We start from the raw sequence: 26,531 nt of genomic DNA, 5'->3' as shown, positions 1-26,531 counted from the left end.
ATGAGCAAGTGATTTTATGGGTCCTGTGATGGGACAAGTTTTATAGGTCCTGTGATGGAACAAATTTAATGGTTCCCGTAACGGAACAAATGGTTTTGGGTCCCCGTAACGGGACAAATGGTTTTATGGGTCCTGCGATGGGATGTAATATTTGAAAATGAAAGTAGCATGCTAAAATTGAACTCTGGTATTTATGAATAGCACACAACCGTTGATTTGGTTTTACAGAGCATGCTAGTTTTGATATACAGTTCATACATGTTTTACTTGTTTTCTAGCAAGTTATGAATTCTGTTCCTATAACTGTTTATCATAAATTGTTTTGTGATTATTATTCATATAGTGGTACTGCTGAGCAATTGATTGCTCACTCTTGCAAAATGATTTATATATGTATTGCAGATACCTAAGAGATTCTCCCGTGGTAGTCGGGCAGAGTTCCAGTTCCTTCCGTGTCAGGCTCCTCTGAGGTAGTTGTGTCAGACCAAAAGTGGTCTACTGAGTTGTTGTGTTAAGATAGTATTGTCAAGGTGGTTATAGTGAATTAGTTTTGTGATAAATTATGACCTAAGTCATACTTAAACTTGGAAATGATCTTGGTAAAAGGGGTCGTGATTATGTTTTATCAGAGAAATGAAATTATTATGTTAGTTGTTGTGTTGTGGAAGATGTCAATTCCTGACCCCGGGGTTGAGGCCGTCACAGTTGGTATCAGAGCTACATGTTTGAGTCCCTGATTTAGGTTAGGAATAGAGTTAAAAGAGTGCAAGAAGGTTTATGTATAGATGTGAGTCAGCAACTCAATCATATGAGCGAGTCTATGAGTTCAGTCCAGGGTTTCGGAGGTGTAACCCTGATGTCTATTGAGGACTGGATGGAACTGCCCTAGCTTGTAGTAAGTCTCCCTTGTATATAGGTATCACTGGAAATGTTTGGTAGAGGTTTTTAGTTTCCTATCTCGAGGAAGCGACTTTGACCGTGAAAGTTCAAATGGAATGGTAATAGTCAGTGGCTGCTATGACAGCCGAGTCTCATGGTGAATGTGGGTTAGTATTATGCTTTATATCTTGAACCCTTATATTTCTTTCCTCGGAAGTTCTATCGGTTGATTGGGGCAAACAATATATATGATTTGACTATTTGTCTATGTGGTAAAGGGTCTGGTGGGACGCCACCGAATTATGTGTTGTAAGCTGTATGGTACTAAGACTGGCCATCTTACGTACTTGTATGGTTGCTCTCAGTCATATCCTCATCTTCTTCACTTTTCTTTCAGAATGGATTACCTTGATTTTGAAAATTTAATTGGCATTTTATGATAATGGATTTCTTCGGTAACCTCTGCAGTTAGACCGTCTTAGTTATGGAAAGTAAACGAAGAGTTGACCATCAGGAGAAGTAAAAGTTCTGTATCCGGTTGTTATTTTGGAATAATGGAAGCAGAAAGGATTTGTAACTCATTGGAGAAGGTTGTCGTCTTAGAAAAGTTAATTCAGTGATGGACGAGTTTATGGCAAATGCTAGGAAACCGCCTTTAGAAGAATGGTGAGTCGAAACTTGGTTAGTATGCTTGTTGGTGGTTTGGTTGACGGTGATAAATGGATATGATTGTTGGTTGATTATTGGTGTCGGCTTGAGTCCGACTGGTAGTCAATAATACAGAGGAGATGCTGCCCAAATTTTTGGAAAAATACCGTACTTTTAAAGATGCAACGTATACTTTTGTACATTATTGATGTTTCTGTTGATACTCTAATTGATCAATAAAAAAAAGAGAATGGTTAGTTTTACCAACTAAAGGTCAGTTAGATAGAAGTTGGTTCTAATTAAATTAAGTTAAATTCTGATGTGATTTTCATATCTGAAAAAAAAATGTTCAATGTTTCAAATATGGTCATAGGGGTCATTATGCGTCGGAATGCAATCTAGAAAATCCAGAAGTTACTTGTTATAATTTTGGGAAGGTTGGGCATATTGCAAGGAGTTGTGGAACGGTTACTCAAGGTACTACATCCCAAGGGCCAACATCCAGCACAGCTAGAGGCAAAACTTTCAGAGTGACCACGAGATCGAACGCCTAGGACTCATACTTAGTTGCAGGTGCATTTTCTCTCAACTCCATACCTGTTAAAGTTTTATTTGATTCAAAAGCGTCTAAGCCTTTTATACCAAAGAAATGTGTGGGTAAAACGAATTTGATATTAGAAGACCTAGCTGAGCCTTTAGACAAAAAAAAGAGGTCAATTAAGTTAGACTCTCAGTGAGTCACTTTTGTCTTAACTGTCAATAAGAATCCATAAATATTATTTTCAGCTAATCTGACACCCGTCGAGTTAAAGGAGTTCGATGTGATTTTAGTAACGAATTGGTTGTTATGTCATAAGGCAAAGGTTGATTTTCAGAAGAAGTGAATTGTAAGGTGTATGGAAGCCAATAGTAAGGTAACTTTCTAGGGGCATAAGTGAGATAAAAGGTTCTTCCAAGCATGCGAGAAAAGGAATAATAAGCTTAGGATATATGGTAGATCCGTCACATGTGGAGATACGAAGAAGAAAATATTTAAGCTGGAAGAAGTGCGAGTAATGAAAGAATGCCCTGGAGTTTCTCCAGCGGCCAGTGGGAAGGAATTAATTATAGAAATTATTGGAAGGGAGGCGATCATACCAGATATATTCCCGTGGGACGCACCAGTGATGCCATGAGAAAAAAAAAGAATAACGAATAAAATTATGAGATTATGTACTGTTTATCGGAAATTTAACAAAACGACAAATAAGGATAGGTAACCCTATTAAGTATTGACTACTTATGTAACTTAATTCAAGGAGTGTATTGTTCCTCGAAGATTGACTTAGGATCCAGCTTGAGGATGGATCAAGGACTATGGTTAGAACAAAATATGGGCATCACAATTTTTGGTAATGTTATTTGGATTAACAAGTGTATCAGTTAGTGAACATGGTGTATAAGGAGTGCTTGGATAAGCATGATTGTATTTATTGATAACATCCTCAGCTATTCAAAGACTAAGGATGTCTATGTGGAATGCCCAAGGATTTCCCTACGAAGATTAGAAGGGAAGAAACTATACGTTAAGCTCTCAAGTATTAATTTTAGCTGAGATTAATAAAAGATTCTGATCATTCCATTAACAACTACCTAAGCAAAGCCGGTGTAGGAATAGATGCCTTGTGCCAAATGAAAGGGATGAATGTGATTACGGTCACTAAGGAGTTACTACAAGAATTGGAAAGAGTGAAAATGGAAGTTCAAATATCTAAAGGTGATAAGAAGTGAGAATATGAGATTACTTCCCAGTATTAACTGATGGGATGAGTAAGAAGTGTTCGAATATTTGTAAACTAAGTTAAAAACGGGTATCTCCTATCATAAAAGTGGCCCATGCAGGTATGTTAAGGCGATTAAGACAATATAAGATATTTGAGAGTATATATTTTGCGTCTAAAAAGGAAACCGAGGTAAATACCTATCATTGAGTGAGTTTTTCTATGGTTATCATTCTAGTAGGGGAATGCTACCTTGCGAAGCCCTGTGTGGACATAAATGTGGGTTCCCCTCTATTGAGAGAAAGTGGGAGTAGAAATGTTGTTAGGTCTCGAGTTAATTCAGCTCACCAAAGATGCAGTAGTGTTGATTTGGAAAGAAATTGAAGTAACTCGGGTTAGACAAAGAAAGAAGGCGGACTTGCATCGGAAAGTGTGGATATAGAAATAAGATTATTGGTATTGACAAAAGTTTCACCTTGAAAGGGATTGGTTGAGTTCGAATAGAAGGAACAGGTAGAGTTCTAAAGATAATGAACCGTTCGAGATATTGAGAAATATAGGTAAAATTGCCCATGAGTTGATGTTACCGCCACAGTTGCAGTATATATAGTATGTTCCACGTGTCAATATCAAAACGATATGTTCCTGATTCAAACCAATTCATTGATTAGGAGCCAATGGGCTCTCATCCAAATTGTTCTGAGTGGGATGATCGATCCAAATTCTAGATCGTTAAGAGTGAGTCCTTAGGAATGAGTTCATGTCTATAGTGAGTATTCTTTGAATAAATCCTCGAGTAGAAGAGTTTACTTGGGAGTTAGAGTAAAATATGCTTGACAAATGTCCTCACTTGTTTAGTTAAGTCAGATTTTGAGGACATAATCTTTTTAAGGAGGGAAGGATATAACGACTCGTATATTCTCGCATTATTTAAATGTATAATTATTAAATGATTAAATGAGTAAAATATGTATATGGGTTCTGTCAGCAGGTTATTGTTTTGTTATTAATTACATGTGATTGTTGGTGTTCGAGGATTATTTGCGTAATTAGTTGTGAAGCTGTGTTGTCTTGTTTTTGTATTTTAAGGTGATTTTATATAATATTTATTTTCATAAATACTTGGGTTGTCTCTAAAATTATTTTTATTGCTTCATAATTTCAGAGAATATTTTTAGGAGTTAATAAAATTTAGAAATCAATATTTTATTAAATAGTTATCTTAAAATGATTTTAGGATTGTATTTAATCGTAAAATCCGTATTTAATTCCATATTTCTTCAAAAATTATGAAATTTATATATTACTAAATTCGAAATATTTCAAAAATTCTAAAATTATTTTGGTAAGTTTTAGAATTATGTCTACCCGTAATTGGTTCGTTAAAATTGTTAATTACGGGTATAAAGTGTGATTCATAAATAAGTTAAAAATTATGAAAAATTTATTTCTAGTAGCTTTGAATTATTTATGATATTCTAAAACTGTTTTGGTAAATTACGAGATTAACTTTAACCGTAATTATTCGTTAGATTGATAAAATTTGGTGTATATTCAGGATGATTAAAACGGGTGAGCAACAAATAAATAAAAAGAAAAGAAAAGAAAGAAAACACCCACAAACCCCCCGTCCATTTCCCCCTCGCCTAATCTCTCTGTTGCGTCTCTCCCATCCCTCTCAGTCTCTCGATTCTCTCGATTCTCTGTGACATATCTCTTTCGAATTTCTCTGTGGATTCTCACTCTCTTAGTCCCAATCCTTCTTCTCCCTCCTGTCCTTGTCAAGTCCGGTCGCCGCCCCTCTTTTCCGGTCCGAATTTGTTTTCAGTTCGGTATGTTAATTGATGTACATATATACACGTTCGTGTGTATAGGTATTGTCGTATTTTTCTTTCTCTTTTTGTCTCCTGATTCTACCTTTCCGATTACCGCCGATTTTTCTCCGGCAATGTGACTGGTACGTGGGATGTGTGCCTCTGTGCGTGTGTATTATGTCCAGTATGTTGGTTCTACTCGAGTTATTTTGATTCTGTGATTTTGATTGCAATTCTTATTTATTTATTTTCAGTAGAAAACACTTGAGTAATATTTATGAAGTGAATTAATTTTGTGCGGGAATAAATTGTATTAATCGATGAAATTCGCGAAGGATATCCGGTGTAATCGGGAACCCACAAATTTTATCGCTGTCGACGATGAGCCTCGGCGAGCCAACGGTAGACTGTGATGATATTTCTGAGTCCCGCGAATAAAAATATAAAAATACGGATAATAATTAATAACTGTAATAGAATGGTGTTTGGGAATTTGTGGATTGCGATTGTTGTTGTTGGTTCAATTTGGTGATTGGGACTTGTAAATTGGATTGTGGTGATTGTGTTGTTGATTTTACGTCGAGTTGTTCGACGGGTTAGTCCGATAAATTAGGGAAGTGCTGCCCGATTTCCGGAGAAATCAAATTACGAAAATACGGGGGCGTATCCAGTAATTATCGGGACGTCAAGCGATTATATGTAAATATTTCATGTGAACCTGATTGTATGTTGTGGGAAAATGTTTTGCCAAACCAATAACCCTGATTCCGTAAGAGTACAAATATATGTATTTTCTGAAAACGAACACCGAACTTACTTTCGAGAACGTGAACCCTAATTGATATGTGTATTATTATATGAAGTATGTTACGAGTCAGGTTTTGTTAACGTTCGAGTAGATTGTTAGCAAGGATATGTCAAGCATAATCGAATGTCTAAGTTAGGATGTTTTGACTTTGTAGGTTCTAGTCGGAAAGCCCAAGAGTTGGTGTTGGAATAAGGATAACCAAGTGGACAGTCGACGAGCTCAGTAGGGTTTCCACCGTAGAACCTGAATGTTGAATTCGAATCCAAGGTGATTTAGTGGTTAGACGTTAAAGCCTGAGCATCCGAGTTGGCTCAGAGTCGATCAATAATAGTTGTAAAGCTCTACAAGGCAAGTACCCCTGCCCATTCTTTTATGATTCAGTATATATGAATTGATAATGTTTAAATCTCGTAATGGAACAGAACGTTTTAAGTTACGTATTCCCCGTATTTAAATATGTTTTATTAACTGATGTTTTGGGGAACAAGTAACTTCTGAAAGTACCTATCTCTAAATTTTGAATAAAATCAAAATGTTTTGGAAAGTGTGCTGTGATAGAATTGTTTTGAAGGGAGATAGGTAAGTGGTTTCGAAAATTGGATAAAGTTGATCAGATAATTGGATGAGTGTGCGCAGGCAGCCCGTAACGGCCTGGAAGATAGCGTAAGAGGCGAAGTGGTTGCGCACCCTATTATAACCACCAGCCCAGCGTGACAGGGACCTAGGTAGTCTCTGAGTTCTGGAACAAGTTTTCATAGGATAGCCAAGATAGAGTTATCCTATGGAGATAGCCTGATCAGCTGTCTCACCAGGGATAATCTAATATATTTATATATGCGCAAGTAATTTTATGGGTCCTATGATGGGACAAGTTTTATAGGTCCTGTGTGTGATGGGACAAATTTTATGGTTCCCGTAACGGAATAAATGATTTTGGGTCCCCGTAACGGGACAAATGGTTTTATGGGTCCTGCGATGGGACAGAAGATTTGAAAATGAAAGTTGCATGCTAAAATTAAACTCTAGTATTTATGCACAGCACACAACCGTTGATTTGGTTTTACAGAGCATGCTAGTTTTGATATCCAGTTCATACATGTTTTATTTGTTTTCTAGAAAGTTATGAATTTTGTTCCTATAACTGTTTATCATAAACTATTTTGTGATTATTATTCATATAGTGGTACTGCTGAGCAATTGATTGCTCACTCTTGCAAAATGTTTTATATATGTATTGCTGATACCTAGGAGATTCTCCCGTGGTAGTCGACAGAGTTCCAGTTCCTTCCGTGTCAGGCTCCTCTGAGGTAGTTGTGTCAGACCAGAAGTGGTCTACTGAGTTGCTGTGTTAAGATATGATTGTCAAGGTGGTTGTAATGAATTAATTTTGTGATAATTTATGACCTAAGTCATACTTAAACCTGGAAAAGATCTTGGTAAGAGGGGTCGTGATTATGTTTTATCAGAGAAATGAATTTTATTATGTTACTTGTTGTGTTGTTGATGACGTCAACTCCTGACCCCGGGGTTGAGACCGTCCCAATACACGCCTGATGAGTAGTATAGGGACACACACCTTTGTCTGACAAATCACTAATACAAGATATAGCATATCGGGTTTGAACACTATCGGAGTACCACGAACTTCAGAAAACACCAAATCATCTTTCAACAACCAAAAATTAGCATAGAACTCTCGAACCAACTCTGGGTAAACAACATCCGACGAAGACAACAGCGATTCATATCCTTGTTCCTTAAACAAATCGACCACACCAACACGGTTAAGAAGTCCAACATCACACAGGCGCTCCTTCAAGATTTGCTTAGCAAAGACTTTGGACAAACTAGGGGTTGCATGCACCAAGACGATTCATGTGAAGCATGACTGGAAACTTTGGAATCCACTTCAGAAACACGAAGGCATTTAGGACTACAAGCATGTATTGTGAATATGTTGTGTACTTGATGATTTTATTAACAAAACACCTTGGTAGATTTTACTTAGTGAAAAATGTAGCACTCGACGGATAAGGATTATAGTCCCGACGGATGACTCAATATAGTCCCGACGAATGATGATTTATTATCCATCGAGTGAGTAGCTTATGTAATAATAAGTCTGTAGCACATTTCTGCATACACCTTTGTATAGATTCTGTAGTAGCATATAAGTCATGATTGACTTTAACTAGATATACAGAATAGGTTGATTAAGTGTACATAGATGATGTCTTGTAATTCTGCATAAATGAAATGAAGTCAAGTGCCAAATAGCTAGCAACGGATGATTAACAAAGCTATCGAGGGATGATCAATATAGCTGTCGACGGATGATCAACAAAGATGTCGGAGGATGATCAACAAAGCCATCAACGGATGATCATGTAATCAACGGATAATCAATTCAAACATCCGTTGACAATGACAACACATTCACATGCATCGAGTGTATGCAAATGGAATGTGGAAGCCTATTCAACTTGGTTTTCGAGAACAAAGAAGCATTGCCATTTCCATGCTAATATAAAGATATTCAAAGATGATGGAATAGAGTAATGAAGTAGCATAGTATTAGACTTGATAGTTTTTGTTTTTTTATCGTGTCTTATTGTTTTGTAATCTTGGTGATATATAAACCAAGAAGCAGCAAATATAACAATTAACTGAGATAGAAGAAGAGAAACATTTGTAAGTTGTATTCTTAACATTTCTCTCACTCTTAGTTGTTCAACATTTGTAAGCAGCTGTGAGCTTTTTGCTACACAGAGTTCTCTCGATATATATTATATATCTATGGTGGATACATTCAAATCCACCAGAAAGTTTTTAAAGACTTGTGTTTTTAATTACTTATGTTTTGATTCATTTGAAGTTATTATTCCGCACTCTGCAAATCAATTCACACTGATATATATATATATATATATATATTTAAGTTAGAACAATTTATTTAAGAAAAAGTTTCAAGAATTCCATTCAACCCCCCCTTCTGTAATTCTTGTTGAATTGTTAAGGGACTAACAATTGGTATCAGAGCAAGCTCTTGATAAACAAAGAGTTTAAAGATCAACAATACAGCAAGATGAACAAGAAGCATGTTGGAGTCAAGATTCCTTTTCTGGATAAAGATAATTACCATCACTGGAAGGTAAAGATGCATCTTCATTTACTTTCTCAAGATGAGGCCTATGTAGATTGCATAAAAATAGGTCCTCATGTATCAATGAGAGCTGCAACTGGAAATGAGCCATCTGTCCCCAAGCCAAGGCATGAATGGTCTGATCCTGATATTGAACAAGTCAGGAAAGATAAGAAGGCCATGAATATCCTGTTCAATGGAGTTGATGGTGATATATTTGACAATATCATCAACTACAAAACTGCCAAGGATGTTTGGGATACAATACAGATTATCTGTGATGGCACTGAGCAAGTTATGGAAAACAAGATACAGCTGCTAATTCAGCAATATGAGTATTTTCATAATGAAGAAAGTGAGTCTCTCACTGACATTTTTTGTAGGTTTCAAAAACTAAGAAATGCTCTGAAGCTGCATGGAAGGGTCTATCAGACAAAAGACTCCAATATGAAATTCCTTAGATCTCTTTCAAAGGAATGGAAACCAATGACAGTCTCATTAAGAAACTCTCAAGATTATAAGGAGTTTACTTTGGAGAGACTGTATGGCATCCTGAAGACTTATGAGCTTGAAATAGAGCAAGATGAGAGGATGGAGAGAGGAAAGAAGAAAGGAGGATCCATTATACTAGTTGCTGAGTTAGAAAAAGAGAAGGAGATGAAGATGGAAGCTGTTGAGTCAACTTCAAGGGCCTGTGAAAACAAGGGCAAGGGGCTGGTAGCTGAAAATAAAGATTCTTTGAGCCAAGATGACATGGAGGATATTGATGAACATCTAGCATTTCTTTCCAGAAGATTTTCCAAGCTCAAGTTCAAGAAGAACTTTGGAGCAGGCAAGCCAAATAGAAACATGGTAGATAATTCAAAATTCAAATATTTCAAATGTGGCTTGGCAGGGCACTTTGCCAGTGACTGTAGAAAGTCAGATTCAAACAAAAAGAAGTTTGAGCCTGTTGATTATAAATAAAAATACTTTGAGTTACTCAAACAAAAGGAAAGGGCTTTCATTACACAAGAAAATGACTGGGCTGCAGATGGTCTGAAAGAAGATGAAGATGTCAGCTATGTCAATCTAGCCCTAATGGCCAAGTCTGATGAAACAGAGACAAGTTCTTCAAGTAATCAGGTAGCTACTACAAACCTTGCACATTTATCAAAAGCTGAGTGTAATGATGCTATAAATGACATGTCTACAGAGTTATATCATTTGCGTGTTACACTTAAGTCTCTTACTAAAGAAAATGCAAAAATCAAAGAAAATAATTTATTTTTAAGTGAGAGGAATAATGTGCTAGAGTCTCAGTTCATTGATTTTGAAAAATTAAGAATTGAGTGTAAGATTACCAAGGAGGAATTAACTGAGTCCTTGAAGAAAGAAGAAATTTTGAAGAAACAGCTTGAACGTGAACAAGAGGTGATTAAGGCATGGAAAATATTATGGATTAAAAACTAATATATATAATTGATGTATTTAGTACTAAGGAACGTGAGCTTCAAGGCTCGATTTTGACTGCTCCTGTGTTTCGTGACTCAATCTGCATTAACAAGATGCCTACGTACCTTGCTGATTGCTAATGATCAAGTCAAAAAACGTAGTTCTTGGTTTGTGGGGTGAGGCCCCTTATATAGATGTTGGGAGTCCTTGAATTGGACTTGGTATAGGAGACTTGGTGGGCAAGTCTCATAATTAGAATGGACTTTGGAGTCCTAGATAGTAGGAAACTGATTCCTTATCCTTTTAGGTCCCCTTGAGGCTAATCTGCAAGGATTTATATCCTTATTGGGACTCTTCTCATTAGCTGATTTTTCCCTTATTAATTAATTACAAAATTAATTAATATACAGGGTTTTTGGGCCTTCTTTGCTCCATCTGGCCTGATCTGGTCCATCAGGCCTGATCAACACGCTAACCTTTCTAGTCTGAACATGATACATCTTCTTATTGGGCCTTACAGCCCAAACTGTAATATTTAATTATGTAATCAGGATTTATTTATTCCTATCATTTTCCCCCCAACTTTTGGGAAACCGTATAAGATTTCGCGAAAGTTAAGTTCATTTATTCCCTTACAGGGTATCATTTTGCGTAAAGTGTGGAGTGACCTACACGTTTACAATGATTTACTTCTATTCCTTTTATTCAGGAATTATCTTAATTTCCAGGAATTTTTCCTTGACTCCGGGATTTTCCCCTATTTTTCTGGTTTTTTCCCTTAATTTTTGGGATTTATCTTTATTTTTCTGGATTTTTCCCTTAATTTCCGGGATTTATCCTTATTTCTGGGATTTTTCAGATTTCCAGCCCTTTTTCGACCAGGATCCTAGTCGAAATTTCGACCTGGATCCTAGTCGAGATATGAATCAGCCTTGCAATCCTGGTCGAAGGAGTTCGACTAGGATCCACGACCTGGAATTCGACCAGGATCCTAGTCGAACTTTCGACCTAGATCTAGGTCGAGAACTTACCCTTTTTTCAATTCCTGGTCTTGAGCTTATCGACTAGGATTTCGACTAAAATCCTAGTCGACATTTCGACCTAAATCCTGTTCGAGAGTTCTCTGTTTCTCATGCTTCCTGGTCGAAGGATTTCGACTAGGATCCACGACCTGATTTTCGACCAGCATCCTAGTCGATTTTCGACCTGAGTTTTATTCTAGGTTTTTTAAACCCCATTCTTGAAAAATGCTTGGTTCATTCGACCTCATTCCTGGTCGAAGTTTGGACCTCAATCCAGTCCTGTTATTCCCATTACTTTCGGGTGTCTACTCGAAAGATTTCAGGCAGGATTCACGACCTGGATTTCGACCTGAATTTTGGTCTTTTTTACCCGTTATTTTCGGGTGTCTGCTCGAAAGATTTTGGGCAGGATTCACGACCTGGTTTTCGACCTGAATCCAGGTCTTGAGCCTTTCATCTTTTAGGGCTACAATTTAGGGTATTGTATTTTCCAAATCCTAATTGGATTTGGGCCTAGCCTTCTTTATTGGGCCTTATTAAATCTTACTGGGCCTCTCTAACTCTTATTGGGCCTCTTATTGATCTGGGCTTTTTTCTTTGGGCCTCTATCCTTAATGGATTGGATTTGGGCCTAGCCTTCTTTATTGGGCCTTATTAAATCTTACTGGGCCTCCCTAACTCTTATTGGGCCTCTTATTGATCTGGGCTTAATACCCTGTTTAGAATTCTCTAGAATTTCTTGGAATATTCTGGAATATTCCTTTTTCTGGGCTTTTTTCTTTGGGCCTCTATCCTTAATGGGCTTTTGTCCCTTCAACTTCCCTTTTCCTCTTATATAAAGGAGTGAGGAGAGGCTACTACTCCTTACTTTCTCATTTCTAAGTTCTTCTTCTTTCTCCTCCTGCCAAGATTCTTAGAGCAATAACAGCAATTCGGAGTAGCAAAGCCTTTTTTTAGGAGCACTTCTTCAGGTAAAATTCCTCCCTTTACTTCTTGTGTTTACTTTTACATTGTACGCACTTCTTTTGGTAAAATTCCTCCCTTTTTTCAGATGGCTGATAAGAAAATGACTCGTTTGGTCAAGATGAACGTGGCTAGAAAGTCCAATGAATTCCCTTTTCGATCAAGGTACACTTCCTTGATCGACATGATCAACACCCGAGGGGATGAGTACCCGTCTGATGCGTATCTGGACGCGCACGACCATATTGGTGCCTTGCGGGATCCCAAGGAGCTGGAAAAGTTGAGTAGCTATTTCAAAATCAAGGAACCTTTCAAGCTGGTTCTTGCAGGTCCGGCCGATAGGGCCTGCCAGTGGAAGAAGGATGCATTATGCGTCTATAGGGATACTCTAAGGGCAGGTATCGGACTCCCTTTTCATCCGTTCATTCCTCTTTTGCTAGCTGATGTGGGCATCAGCCCTTGCCAACTTCCCCCTAATTCTTGGAGGCTCATTCTGTGCTATCTGTCGCAATGTGCCAAGCACAATGTCCCCACTTCCGTTGCTGTTTTCAGAAAGATTTTCCAGTTCAAAAACAGCCCTGATAAAAGTCCGGGTTGGGTTTCTCTAAACCACCGCCCTACTATTCCCCATATTGTGAACGGGAAGTCCATCCCTGACAACAACTTGGGGTGGAAGAAAGATTTTTGTTCGTCGTTTGGGAGGGTGGAGATTGGGGCACCCTATTTCAATTGTCTTTTGGGCTTGCCGTTGATGGGAGCCCAAACGATATAACTTTGTCTGAGGAGGAGGCTAAAGCTTTCAACCTCCTGACGCAAGATAATGGGACTTCCCATTCTTGGGACCTCATCAGGGAGACCGTTCTTGTAGAACGCGGCCTCTCTCCCGTATCTAAGAAAAGTAAGTTTCCTCCCTTATATCACTTTTTAATTTCCTTCATTTTCTGTTTTGCCAATTACTCAACTTACTTATCTTATTCGCTGCAGTGGCTGAGAAAATTGAGGAGGCCACCAAGCCTAAAGACCTGGAGATAACCAGGATGAAGCGTGCTGGAAAGGTCTTTAAAGACCCGCGCCTTGGTGACCGCTTTCCGGAGTTCCTACTCCAAGCAATGGAACCAGGCGAAGAAGGCCCCAACCAAGTTTTGCGCACCAAGCAGAGGCCAGGGGCCTATTTTCAACCTGCTTGGGGAATCCGGGGCAAGGATTCAATCGTTGGTAGCACGGCGCTTGCTAAGGAATGGTCTAAGCATTCCATCTCCCTGGTCGACTATCAAGACTTTGTCCTTCAACAGGACTTAGAGGGGAACGAGCTTTTCGGAGCCCAGGCTTTGGCGACGGTATGACTTTTTCCTATGCCCTTCATACTTGCCCTTTTTGATTTTCTTATCTCATACCTTTGTTGCTTCTCTTGTAGGCTAACGCCCACTTTCAAGGGGCGATTCACCAAGCCAAGGCTTGGAAGGTTGGCCTGGAGGACGCTAACAAGAAGTTGGAGGAGGCCAACCAGAAAATAGAGGCCCTTGAGGCTCAACTTGCTTCTTCCACTTCTGACCTGGAAACGGCCCGGGCTGAAAATGTTATTCTGAAGGCTCAGAAGGATAAAGCTTTTCATGGCTGGATGGATACCCAGGAGTTCAAGGACTTAATGGTGGAGCACGATGCCCTCCTACACCCAGTTAGCTATAAAGAAGGCTGGGATGCTGCTATGGAGGCCATCCAAGATGAATTTCCAGAAGTCCTCGAGCAGTCCTCCTTTCCTTGCCCTGTGCGAGTTCCAGAGCTTGGGGGTGTTACTGACAAGCCCGTTGATCTGATCAAGGACGGCCCGTCAGGGAGCCAAGGCCACAAGAGGAAAGAACTCGAGTCCAACTCTAGGGAGGAGAAGACTTCTTCCGAAGAAGATTCTGAGCCTGCTGTGAAGAAGGTCCGGGTGGAAGAGCCTCCAAGGGCTGTGCCTCAGAATCCAGTGTCTCCCGTATCATCCAAAACATCCGAAGGCAGTTCTGATGGAACCTCTACGGGGACTTCTGAGGGGACGACTGAGACGTCCGAGAAGACTTCGGATAGTGGTTCCAAAGAATCCCAGCCTTCTGAGGCCTAAGTTTTTTTATGTATATCTTCTTTTTAGACAATATATGAACTTTGTTTATGTCAGAACTTGTTACCCTTCGGGGTTATTTCATATGCTGCTTTTCTTACTCACCTCTTTCTCCTTTATCTTTCCAATACTTGATACGCATTTAAACTTGAACTAATTGGCCAATGGTCAAAGCATGATTTTTTGTTAAATCCACACAAGGTATTATCACAACTTAAACATCCATAGGTTGAAATAATTTCGAACTTTTTAATATGAAGTCTGGCTTTTCAAAACCTTACATAGTATGGGTTCAACCCTTAACAATAACAACTTGACAATGTAAATTCTACTGGAATATAAAATCCTACGCAAGCAAAGCTTTAAGGTGCTTTTAAACCTACTTGTCATATTGACAAGTGAGAATCGTACTTCAACTATCTTACACATAGTAAACCTTCTGGTTTTGTGCATGCCAAGTTCTCGGGACTTCAAAACCATCCATAGTCTCCAGCTTGTAGGTTCCTCTACCCTGAACGCTCTTGACTTTGTAGGGCCCTTCCCAATTCGGGGCAAGCTTTCTTTTCTGTCCTACACCAGAAGCTTCTATCTTTCTCAAGAGTAGGTCACCTTTTTTGAAAAACCTTTCCTTAACCCTTAGGTTGTAGTATAATGAAGTATTTTTCTGATATTCTACTATCTTTGCATGTGCCTCATCTCGCACTTCATCGATTAGATCCAGGGCTAACCTCTGCCCTTCTTCATTTTCCTCTGCATTGAAAGCCTGAATCCTTGGAGAGGAATATGATATCTCCACGGGAACCACTGCTTCTGCCCCATATGCCAACATGAAGGGAGTTGCTCCTATCGTTACTCTACAGGTAGTCCTATAGGCCCATAATATGGGAAGTATCTCATCCACCCAATTATTTCTTGACTTCTCGATCCTCTTTTTTAGTCCATCCAGGATTATTCGATTTGCTACTTCTGCTTGCCCATTGGCTTGTGGGTGAGCCACAGAGGTGAACCGTAACTCAATTTAATTTTCTTCACAATACTTCTTGAATTCCTCATTGTTGAATTGTGTTCCATTGTCGGTGACGAGGATACGGGGAATTTCATATCGGCACATAATGTTTTCCCACAGGAATTGTGCAACCTGCTTAGTTGTGATCTTGGCCAAGGGTTTGGCTTCAATCCACTTGGTGAAATAATCAATGGCTACAATCAGAAACTTCCTTTGTGCCGTGACCATGGGGAAATGCCCCAAAATATCCATTCCCCACATAGCAAAGGGAATGGGCGAGTTGATAGAGGTCAGCATCTCGGGAGGTTGTCTAACAATAGGTGCATGCTTCTGACAGCAGTCACACTTCTTCACATATTCTTTGGCATCAGCCATCATTTCTGGCCAGTAAAAGCCTAAACGAGTTATCTTATGAGCCAAAGCCCTGCCCCCCAAGTGTTGTCCACAAATACCTTCATGCACTTCTTCAAGAGCCAAGCGTGCCTCATCGGGCCTGAGACACCTTAAATAAGGAACCACAAAAAATCTTTTGTACAGAATCCCATCTATTAAAGAGTACCTTAGTGCCCGAACAGTTAACTTCCGTGCTTCAGTTGCATCGCTTGGCAACCAACCTGTTTGAATGTGAGCCTTAATGGGATCAATCCATGATGTCCCCAGGCCTATAGGAGCCACAAGCTTAACATCTATGCTTCGTGTCTTTAAAACACGGAAGTACACACTTCCTGAACTTTCTTCTATCTCGGATGAAGCAAACTTTGATAACACATCTGCCTTAGCATTTTCTTCCCTTGGAATATGCTCAACATGGCATTCATTAAATTGGGTCATCACAGCCCTTACTAGGCGGACATACTTAGCCATCGTATCATCTCTTGCCTCAAATTCTCCCTTTACCTGGGATATGATCAGCTTCGAGTCTCCACGGACCTTTAAGTTTTTGACTCTAAGTGTTCCAGCTAGGCCGAGGCCAGCTATCAGGGCTTCATATTCTGCCTCATTATTTATGGTTGGGAAGTCTAGCTTCATAGCATACTCAATTCCTGCTCCACTGGAATTTGTTTTTGATGCTCCATCAAAATAGAGAACCCAATATTCTTTCTCCTTATCATCCTTCTCTTTGCCCCCATTATTGGCTCCCTTGTATTGTGGTATGGTATCTTCCTGCCCCCCGACTTCTTGGCTGGGTATGATACACTCCACCATGAAGTCAGCTAGCGCCTGGGCTTTTATTGCCGTTCGCGGCTTATACTTGAGATCAAACTCTCCCAGCTCTATTGCCCACTTAATCAATCTCCCACTTGCCTTGGGACTGTGAATGATATTTCCCAGTGGCTGATTTGTTAGCACCTCAATCTGATGAGCCTGAAAGTAAGGACGCAACTTTCTCGAAGCCATTACCAAGGCTAGAGCAAATTTCTCAATAGTTGAATAATTCAATTCAGCACCATGCAGAATTTTGCTGACATAGTATACGGGTTTCTGGACTTTCAGTTCCTCCTTAACCAACACCGCGCTCAAGGCACTCTCTGAAACAGCCAAGTACATGAATAAAACTTCACTCAAAACTAGCTTGGCCAACAACGGGGCCTGCGCCATATATTACTTCAGTTCTTCGAAAGCCTTCTGGTTTTCTTCGCTCCATACAAAGTCCTTAATATTTTTTAGTGACTTAAAGAATGACAGACACTTGTCTCCTGACTTGGAGATGAATCGTCCCAGCGCAGCAACCCTTCCTGTGAGCTTCTGAACATCTTTGACAGTTTTTGGTGGTTCCATGTCCAGGATTGCCTTTATTTTATCGGGGTTAGCCTCGATTCCTCTCTTTGAGACCATCAATCCCAAGAATTTTCCAGATCCTACTCCGAAAGCACACTTTGTAGGATTCAACATCATCTTGTGGTACCTCAGGACCTCAAAAGCTTCCCTCAAATGAGTTATATGATCAGTCTTTACTAGACTCTTGACTAACATGTCATCAACATAGACTTCCATGGTCTTACCAATAAGATCCTTAAAAATTTTATTTACCAATCTTTGATAGGTGGCTCCTGCATTCTTAAGACCAAACGCCATAACAAGATAACAATAAACACCAAAGTTAGTGATGAACGATACCTTTGGAATGTCATCCTTATGCATCTTAATCTGATTGTATCCGCTAAATCCATCCATGAAACTCAGCATCTAATGCCCAGCAGTGGCATCAATCAAAGTATCAATCCTTGGCAATGGGAAGCAGTCTTTTGGGCATGCATCATTTAAGTCAGTGAAGTCTATACACATCCTCCATTTTCCATTAGCCTTCTTCACCATTACAGGGTTTGCTAACCATTCCGGAAATTGAATCTCCTCAATGAAACCAGCCTCTAAGAGCTTTTCTACTTCCTGTTTTATAGCCTTTTGTCTTTCGGGGGCAAAATTTCTTTTCTTTTGTTTCACTGTCTTCCTGCTTGGATCCACGTTTAACTTGTGAGTAATCAGCTCCGGGTCTATGCCTGGCATATCAGCTGCTGACCATGCAAACACATCACTATTTTCTTGCAAAAATTTCACCAACTTCCCTCTAAGGGGCTCTTCTAATGTGGCTCCAATGAAAGTCATCCTTTCAGGATTCTCGGGGTCTAAAGGAATCGAAACCAAGTCTTCTGTTGGCTTTCCTCTCTACTCATCATTTTCTCGGACATCCATATCTTCAATAGGTAGAAGCTGCCCCCCAGCTCCATCTGCCCTCAAAGAGGCCACATAACAGCTTCTTGCCATTTTTTGATCTCCTCTTTCTTCTCAAATCCCATCTCGAGTCGGAAATTTCATAACTGAATGATAAGAAGAAGGGACTTCCTTAAAGGCATGTATCCCCGTTCTTCCCATGATAGCGTTGTAGGTCGAACTAGCCTTCATAACTGAAAGGTTAGCGTGATCACAGGCCCTTGTGGACGTGGTCCTTTGAAAATTGAATTTATCACTGGTCCCCTATATTGGGGATTTCGCCCCTGATCTTCTTGATCTCTCCTTCGGTCATCGAAGTTCCTTCTCACGTTATTGTTTCTATCCCCTCCTTCTCCAGTATACTTGTTCAATCTTCCTTTTCGAATTAGAAACTCAATTTCGTCTTTCAATTGCCTACACTCATCGGTGTCATGGCCAACATCTTTGTGAAATCTGCAATACTTGCTCTTGTCTAGCTTGGCGGGATCAGCCTTCAAGGGCTTAGGCCAACGAATATCTCTATCTTTCTCGATTTCCATTAAAATCTGGCTTCTAGGAGCATTCAGCTTAGCGTATTCAATGAACTTTTGCCCAGGTCCTCCCTTCTTGGGGGTTGAATCAGAATTTTGTTCGGTTCTAGGATACTTGTCCTTAGCAATATACTCCAAATCAGTTTTCCGCTTCTTTCCTCCAGTGGGCTCATTACTTACTACAGTCTTCCTCATGCTTTCTTCAACCTTGATATACTTCCCTGCCCTCTCTTGGAGCTGCAGCATGCTTTCAGGGGGACGTTTGGCGGACATCTTGAAAAACTCATCCCTAGTTCCTTGTTGCAGTGCTATCATGGCTACCTTATCATCAAGATCTGGGACTTTTAAAGCCTCCTTTGTGAAACGATTCAGGTAATCTCTCAAGGATTCCTTTGCTCCTTGCACAATACTCATAAGAGATGCTGAACTTTTCTCATGGACTCTCCCACTGATGAACTGCTTAATAAAAGCCTGACTTAACTCTCTGAACGACCCAATGGAGTTTGGGGGTAAGCGACTATACCACCTCTGAGCCATACCCGACAGGGTTTGGGGAAAGGCCCGACACTTAATAGCGTCATTCATGGGTTGCAGCAACAGTGCATTAGAGAATGTTCTAACATGATTAACGGGATCTCCTGTGCCATCATAGGCTTTGATATTTGGCATCTTAAACTTCCTTGAGATGTGGGCATTCATTATCTCTTCAGTAAAGGGCGGAGTAGGATCATCAGGATCTTCAAGGGGAAGAAGATTGCTTGGATCTGTCCTTGGGACAACAGCCCTTCCCCGTACCGGACCATCCAGGTCTATGACAGGAGGATGATTTCTCCCCCTAAAGGGCATCTGGGGTCTGGTGGTCTGGTGCGTCTCCAAGTCGCGCCTCAGCCTTTGAATCTCAGCCTCATGAGCCCTGATTCTTTCCTGCACTTCTTGGGGATTCGCCCCTTGGGTGCTTTGAGGGCGTTGTCTTCCATCGGCCATCGGCTCTTTGCCAGGACGCCTCCTTCTTGGGGCACTTCATCATCCGAAGATTCAGAGTCTCTCTCAGTATAAGGACCAGAAAATTCCCGATCTTCGGGGATAGGAGCCAAACCTCGTATATAGGGGGCGATTGCCCTCGTGCTTCACTTCACCCAGCATGTCCACTTCCTCCAACCTCGGGGTAAAGGCGCATCCCATAAGGGGGTTAGTAGTAACAACAGTTGAATATTCATACCCAACAGGTCGAGAATTCACAGGTACATGTACTTGTTGAACTTGAGAATTCGTACCTTGAATAGTCGGGGGAGTCGTCCCTTGTGGCTGAGGTTGAGTTGCCCCTATCTGGGCTTCCCCTTGAGTAGATGCATAAGTTGAATGAGGAGGAATCTCCACGGATGACGAAATCACCTGGGTTGTCCCCGATGGTGTTCCTTCCTCCAGAGCTCTAATTGTTCTCCGTGTTCTCGCCATGGTTGTTGTTATGCTTTCCCACAGACGGCGCCAAATGTTATGGATTAAAAACTAATATATATGATTGCTGTATTTAGTACTAAGGAACGTGAGCTTTAAGGCTCGATTTTGACTGCTCTTGTGTTTCGTGACTCAATCTGCCTTAACAAGATGCCTACGTACCTTGCTGATTTCTAAGGATCAAGTCAAAAAATGTAGCTCTTGGTTTGTGGGGTGAGGCCCCTTATATAGATGTTGGGAGTCCTTGAATTGGACTTGGTATAGGAGACTTGGTGGGCAAGTCTCATAATTAGAATGGACTTTGGAGTCCTAGATAGTAGGAAACTGATTCCTTATCCTTTTAGGTCCCCTTGAGGCTAATCTGCAAGGATTTATATCCTTATCGGGACTCTTCTCAATAGCTGATTTTTCCCTTATTAATTAATTACGAAATTAATTAATATACAGGGTTTTTGTATAACACCCTCCAAATCCGGGGTATAGATTTGGGGCATTATTAACAACAATTACCAACTATACCTGCACAAGCGGAATATTAATATAATAATTACCCCGAACTATCACTACTCAGGATCTTTTAAGGGTTGAGGTTGGAAACAAGAATCATGCACTACACTTTATTACAAACCCAACTAAATAAAACCTGTTTCAAGAACTCTCTTTATTACAAAACTTTATTCTATCTACAGTTTCACTACGCAATCCTTTATTCAAACTATACAAAATTCTTATTCAACCCAACATTACTACTTATCCTGCTACACCTGATCTGGCAATTCAAAGCTCTCTTCGGGAATAGGAAGGAACACTCTTGGTATAAGAGGGTCCCGCTGCTTGACTCGCTTCTTGACTACGCGGGTCCTGATGGGTTTCATTCTCTACCTTAACTGTAAAACAATAGGAGTAACAATAAAAAGGGATGAGCCAAAATTGCTCAACAAGCCTGCAACAATATATATATATAAAGAGAGAAAAATAAATGAACCAAGAAGCTGCTGGTTTGAATAACCATCTGTATCTGTATATGATAATAATTTGCCCATGATGGCGAGTGCCAAATGAATAAGACTGGAAACAAGAACCAACATATGCACTATAATCTGCTGATCAGTCAGAATATAGTGCGGATCTATACCCAACTGCATAGACCCAACCAACATAAGGAGTACTCAGGCAACTATGGCCTATTAATTAATGGTCTGGGAAAAACCCAGCCTTTATAGTAACCATCCAGTCCAAGGCTGAGCATCCGGAACAATCGGTATGCTATTGATATATCCCAACACCAGGATATACCAGAATATATATAGGGTAAAGGAATTGAAATATGAACAGGAATTCCATAAATTGGGTAAATCAAGAATTTAAATGAAATGGAACAAGTGATATAAATGGGTAACAGTGTATATGAACAATAATTATCAAAGAGAATTGATACGATAGAAAGGAAATATAAATCACTATTCTGAATTTAGAATAGGGGAAAAACTTGCCTTGCGCGTACTTAACCTGATTTAACTTACTGCCTTCTGACCCTAGCTTGCTCTGCCTTGCTAACACTGAACAAATCATAGAAAGATAGGTGTTTAGATAATTTACTATATACGTGTATCTTGAATTGATATCACGCAACCTTATCAGTCTACCCATGCGTTTCTATCTGACTCGCATATATATATATATACATACATTTATACAGCACATCTATTCACATAATTACATAAAGCACGTAGCACGTAAAGCACATAATTAATTTCTAGATTTATAATTATTTTTAGAATCAATTCTGGACTTATACCTGCATTACTAGTCATATCTGATTTTATTATAATTTTTTTTTCGGGATTTATTCGGCTTAATTATATCCCTACTAGGACCTTCGAACTATCAATTATCACCAACCATTCTTTTTCAGAAGAAATTATAACTTACAACTATTTTTATTGGATTCGTCTCATTTTCCTGAGTCTAGGGGTCTTCGTTTCACTCAAATCGGACTAACGGTTGAATTGTTATGAATTAAACACTGATAATTCAATTTATTATTCAATATAGATAATTATTATAACCTTTTAAATCCTAAAATAATTTTTAAATAATTATTTAAGAAAAATCAAAGTCAAAAATAATTTTTTTTATAATTTTTGGAGTTAAAACGAAGAAGTTACGATTTATTGAACATTATGTGATTAATTACCGAAATAATTAATCAATTTTTAAATATTTAATAAATAAATAATTAATAAATAATTAATAATTACTTATTTAATAATTTAAAATAATAAATCCCTAATTATTAGGATTAATCACAATTTATTATAATATTTATAACTTATCGATATTTATTCGATTAGATCGATTATTTACAAATAATCAATCAACTTAATTAACTGATACGCTATTTATCGAATAGCTACGAATTATTTGAATTATAGATCACTTAACGATTAATCACTCGTATTTTCACGAGCCACTCGCAACTCCCGCATAATTATCGATCTATTAGATTATTATTGAAACTCGTACGATTCGTTAATTAATTAATTACGGATATCTAATTATATGATACGAATAATTATTACAATATTATTCAAATAACTAACGCTCGAATAATAATTCAATTATCGAATCATTACTCGTAATAATAACTAATTATCGAATTATTAATCATATTATTTAATTATTTTTAATCCTTATTTATTAATTAATTACCTAATTATTAACTAATTAGATAACTAATAAATAATTACATAAATAATTAAATAATTAAATAGATAACTAATTTTGAATTGCTAAATTAATAAAATAATTCAGAAACAAGAAACCAGAACAGGTAATCAGGTTTTGAAGATCAAAACCGGGTCAAGGTTTCCGGGTTTTCGGGTCAACAGTCGGGTCCCCAAGAACATGGGTCGACCCGCCTGAATCTGGAAAACTCCGGCCACCTGCAAGATTTTCCGGCGAGCAATTCCTCGGCTTCCTGGCAATCATTCTGCAAGGTCTTTATCCCGATCGATTCCATGTGACTGCAGAAACACAACTCCGTCGTCCTCTTCCATCCCTGTCGTCCCAGTCGTTTTCTCCGGCGAAACACAGAGCATCGGCCGGCAACTGCTGCAGATTCCGACGAGCTCGGTTTCTAGGTCAAAACACAACCGTTTGATTCGTTTCTTGGTGGGTTTTCATTCAAAATCACTCCAGGAACACAATCACGCCAACAACTTCGTCTAATAACCCAGGGAACCATTTCTCCGATCAAAATCATAATATTTCCGGCCAAAACTCAAAGTACCGATTTTGTACACCAAAAATTACACATAATAGCTTAAAATAAAGCTTATTAACTCTACAATCTAACCCCTATAATCAAAATAACCTCAGATTCATACAAAATCAAAAACGAACTAAAATAAAATTGTATAAACTTGAAACTAAGAACTAACACTTAGGACAATCTTTTGTTGAAATAAATAGCATAAATCGACTGTAAACAAGTATATACAACTATATCAAGCATCAAAATCAACCCAGAACCCCATAATCAAAAATCCCCAATTTCAGTCCAAGAACCCTAAAATACAAATTGAAAATCTAAACAACAAAACATGAAATTGATGGTAGGAATAGAAAGTACAGATCAAGAGCTTTGTTTTGGTTACTCACATGATTGAATTGGACAACAGAATCACCTTCAAATCTAGAGATTAATTCTGCAGTTGTTCTTCACCAACAAACTAATTTCTTGATTTTCTGGATTTTTAATAATAATTAACTAATTAATTAATAATAAAACAGCTATTTATAGTACTGAAAATAATACCCCTAAATAAAATTAAGGGGCTAATTACACTCTTAATAAAAATATTTGGCCCCAATTTTTATAATTTTTGGGTATTAATATTGAATTTTTAAATATCCAATAAATACAAAATAAATACTAAAAATTCCCAAAAATTGTGAAAAATACAAAAATACAAAGAAAAATGATATATAATAATTTCATGATCAGATACAAATAAAATGTGATTTTTGTGGGGTTTTTGGTACCCGAAGGGGTCCGGAAAAGTCGTTTTTCGCGAAAAAGGTCAATTTGTAAAACGTCTAGGGGTTCAGAATAGCGATACGGTATAGGGCATTTTTGGCAAAATAGGGCCAATGATTTTGTTTGAAATACGGGCTTTTAAAATACTGTTTGAGCTGTACGGGTTTTGATATAAAATATATAACTTGCAATAAAACACTCAATAAATGTCCGAAACATGTTCAGATCAAAACAGACAACATGTAGCACATAACGATTAGGGTTTAATGCCTCAACACAGTTAATCACATAATAATACACATAATTTATTATTATTATAATATAATGCAAGCGTAATTCCTCGGTCGTTACATTCTTCCCCCCTTAACAAGATTCTGTCCTCAGAATCTAATTATGTAAATAACTGAGGATACTTTTCTAGCATTTCACTTTCAAGCTCCCAGGTTGATTCTTCAACCACTGGGTTTCTCCATAAAACTCTCACTAATGACACAGACTTATTTCTTAATACCCTCTCTTGCCTATCTAGAATTCTTATTGGCTGTTCTACATATGACAAATCTGCCTGAAGTTCTACTGGTTCATACTCTATTACATGCCTTGTATCAGGATTATACCTCTTAAGCATAGATACATGAAATACGTTGTGAATGTGCTGCATATGGGGTGGTAGAGCTAACTCGTACGCAACCTTCCCAATTTTCTTCAAAATCTCAAATGGTCCAACGTATCGTGGCTTCAATTTCCCTTTATTGCCAAATCTGGTCAATCCTTTCCATGGCGATATTTTGAGCAATACATGTTCTCCTTCCTGATAGTCCATATCCTTCCTGGCTTGGTTGGCATATCTGCTTTGTCTGTTTTGTGCTGCCTCGATTCGTTTTCGAATAAGATTAATCTTTTCTTTTGTCTGCTGAATTAATTCTGGACCCAAAATCTTGCGTTCTCCAACTTCATCCCAATGCACGGGTGATCTGCATTTCCTCCCATATAATGCTTCATACGGTGGCATTCCAATACTGGCGTGATAGCTATTATTATAAGAAAATTCCACTAGGGGTAAATGTTCATCCCAACTGCCTTCAAAATCGATTGCACAAACTCGTAGCATGTCTTCAATTGTTTGAATTGTCCTTTCACTTTGGCCGTCAGTTTGCGGATGATAAGCTGTACTCATATTTAACTTCGTTCCTAGACATTCTTGAAATTGTCTCCAAAATCTTGAATTGAAACGAGGATCTCGATCCGATACAATTGATACTGGTACTCCATGACGCATCACAATTTCTTTGAGATATATGTGCACTAATTTGTCGAGCGAAAATCTTTCATTAATTGGTAGAAAATGTGCCGACTTCGTAAGTCTGTCAATGATTACCCATATCGCATCATGATTTGCCCTAGTCTTCGGTAGTCCTACCACAAAATCCATTGCTAGATGTTCCCATTTCCATTCTGGAATGTCTAATGGTTGCAATAACCCACTCGGACGTTGGTGTTCTGCTTTAACTCGCTGGCATGTGTAACATTTACTCACCCATTCTGCTATCTCCTTCTTCATATTCGGCCACCAAAAGTTTTCCTTCAAATCGCGATACATTTTCGTGCTTCCTGGATGAATGGAATACTTCGAATTGTGCGCATCTCGCATAATTTCTTCTTTTAATTCTGTCACGTTAGGGATCCAGATTCTTGACGCAAAACGTAAAATTCCTTCATTATCTTTCTGAGTTGTAATCTCTTCTCCTGTTAAGTTGTCGTCTTGACTCATCACTTCTTCTTGACAACGGCGAATCTTTTCCAGCAATTCTGGTTGAAAAGTCATAGCGTAGATAGTTTCTACCGATTCATTAGGAATACGAATTTCGATTTCCAATTTGTCGAATTCCTTGGCTAATTCTTCACATGAAGTCAACCGATGTAATCTTTCTTTTCTGCTTAGCGCATCTGCTACAACATTTGCTTTTCCTGGATGATAACTGATTGTAACATCGTAATCTTTAATCAATTCCAGCCATCGACGTTGTCGCATGTTTAGTTCCTTTTGCGTGAAGATATACTTCAGACTTTTATGATCCGTGTAGATTTCACATTTTTCACCGTACAGATAATGTCTCCAAAGCTTCAATGCAAAAACAATTGCTGCTAATTCCAGATCATGCGTAGGATATTTCTGTTCATGGGGTTTAAGTTGTCTCGACGCATAGGCAATGACGTTACC

This window comes from Apium graveolens, chromosome 3 (genome assembly GCF_009905375.1).
Source record: "Apium graveolens cultivar Ventura chromosome 3, ASM990537v1, whole genome shotgun sequence".
Lineage (NCBI taxonomy): Eukaryota > Viridiplantae > Streptophyta > Magnoliopsida > Apiales > Apiaceae > Apium > Apium graveolens.
This window is presented reverse-complemented; position numbering follows the sequence as displayed.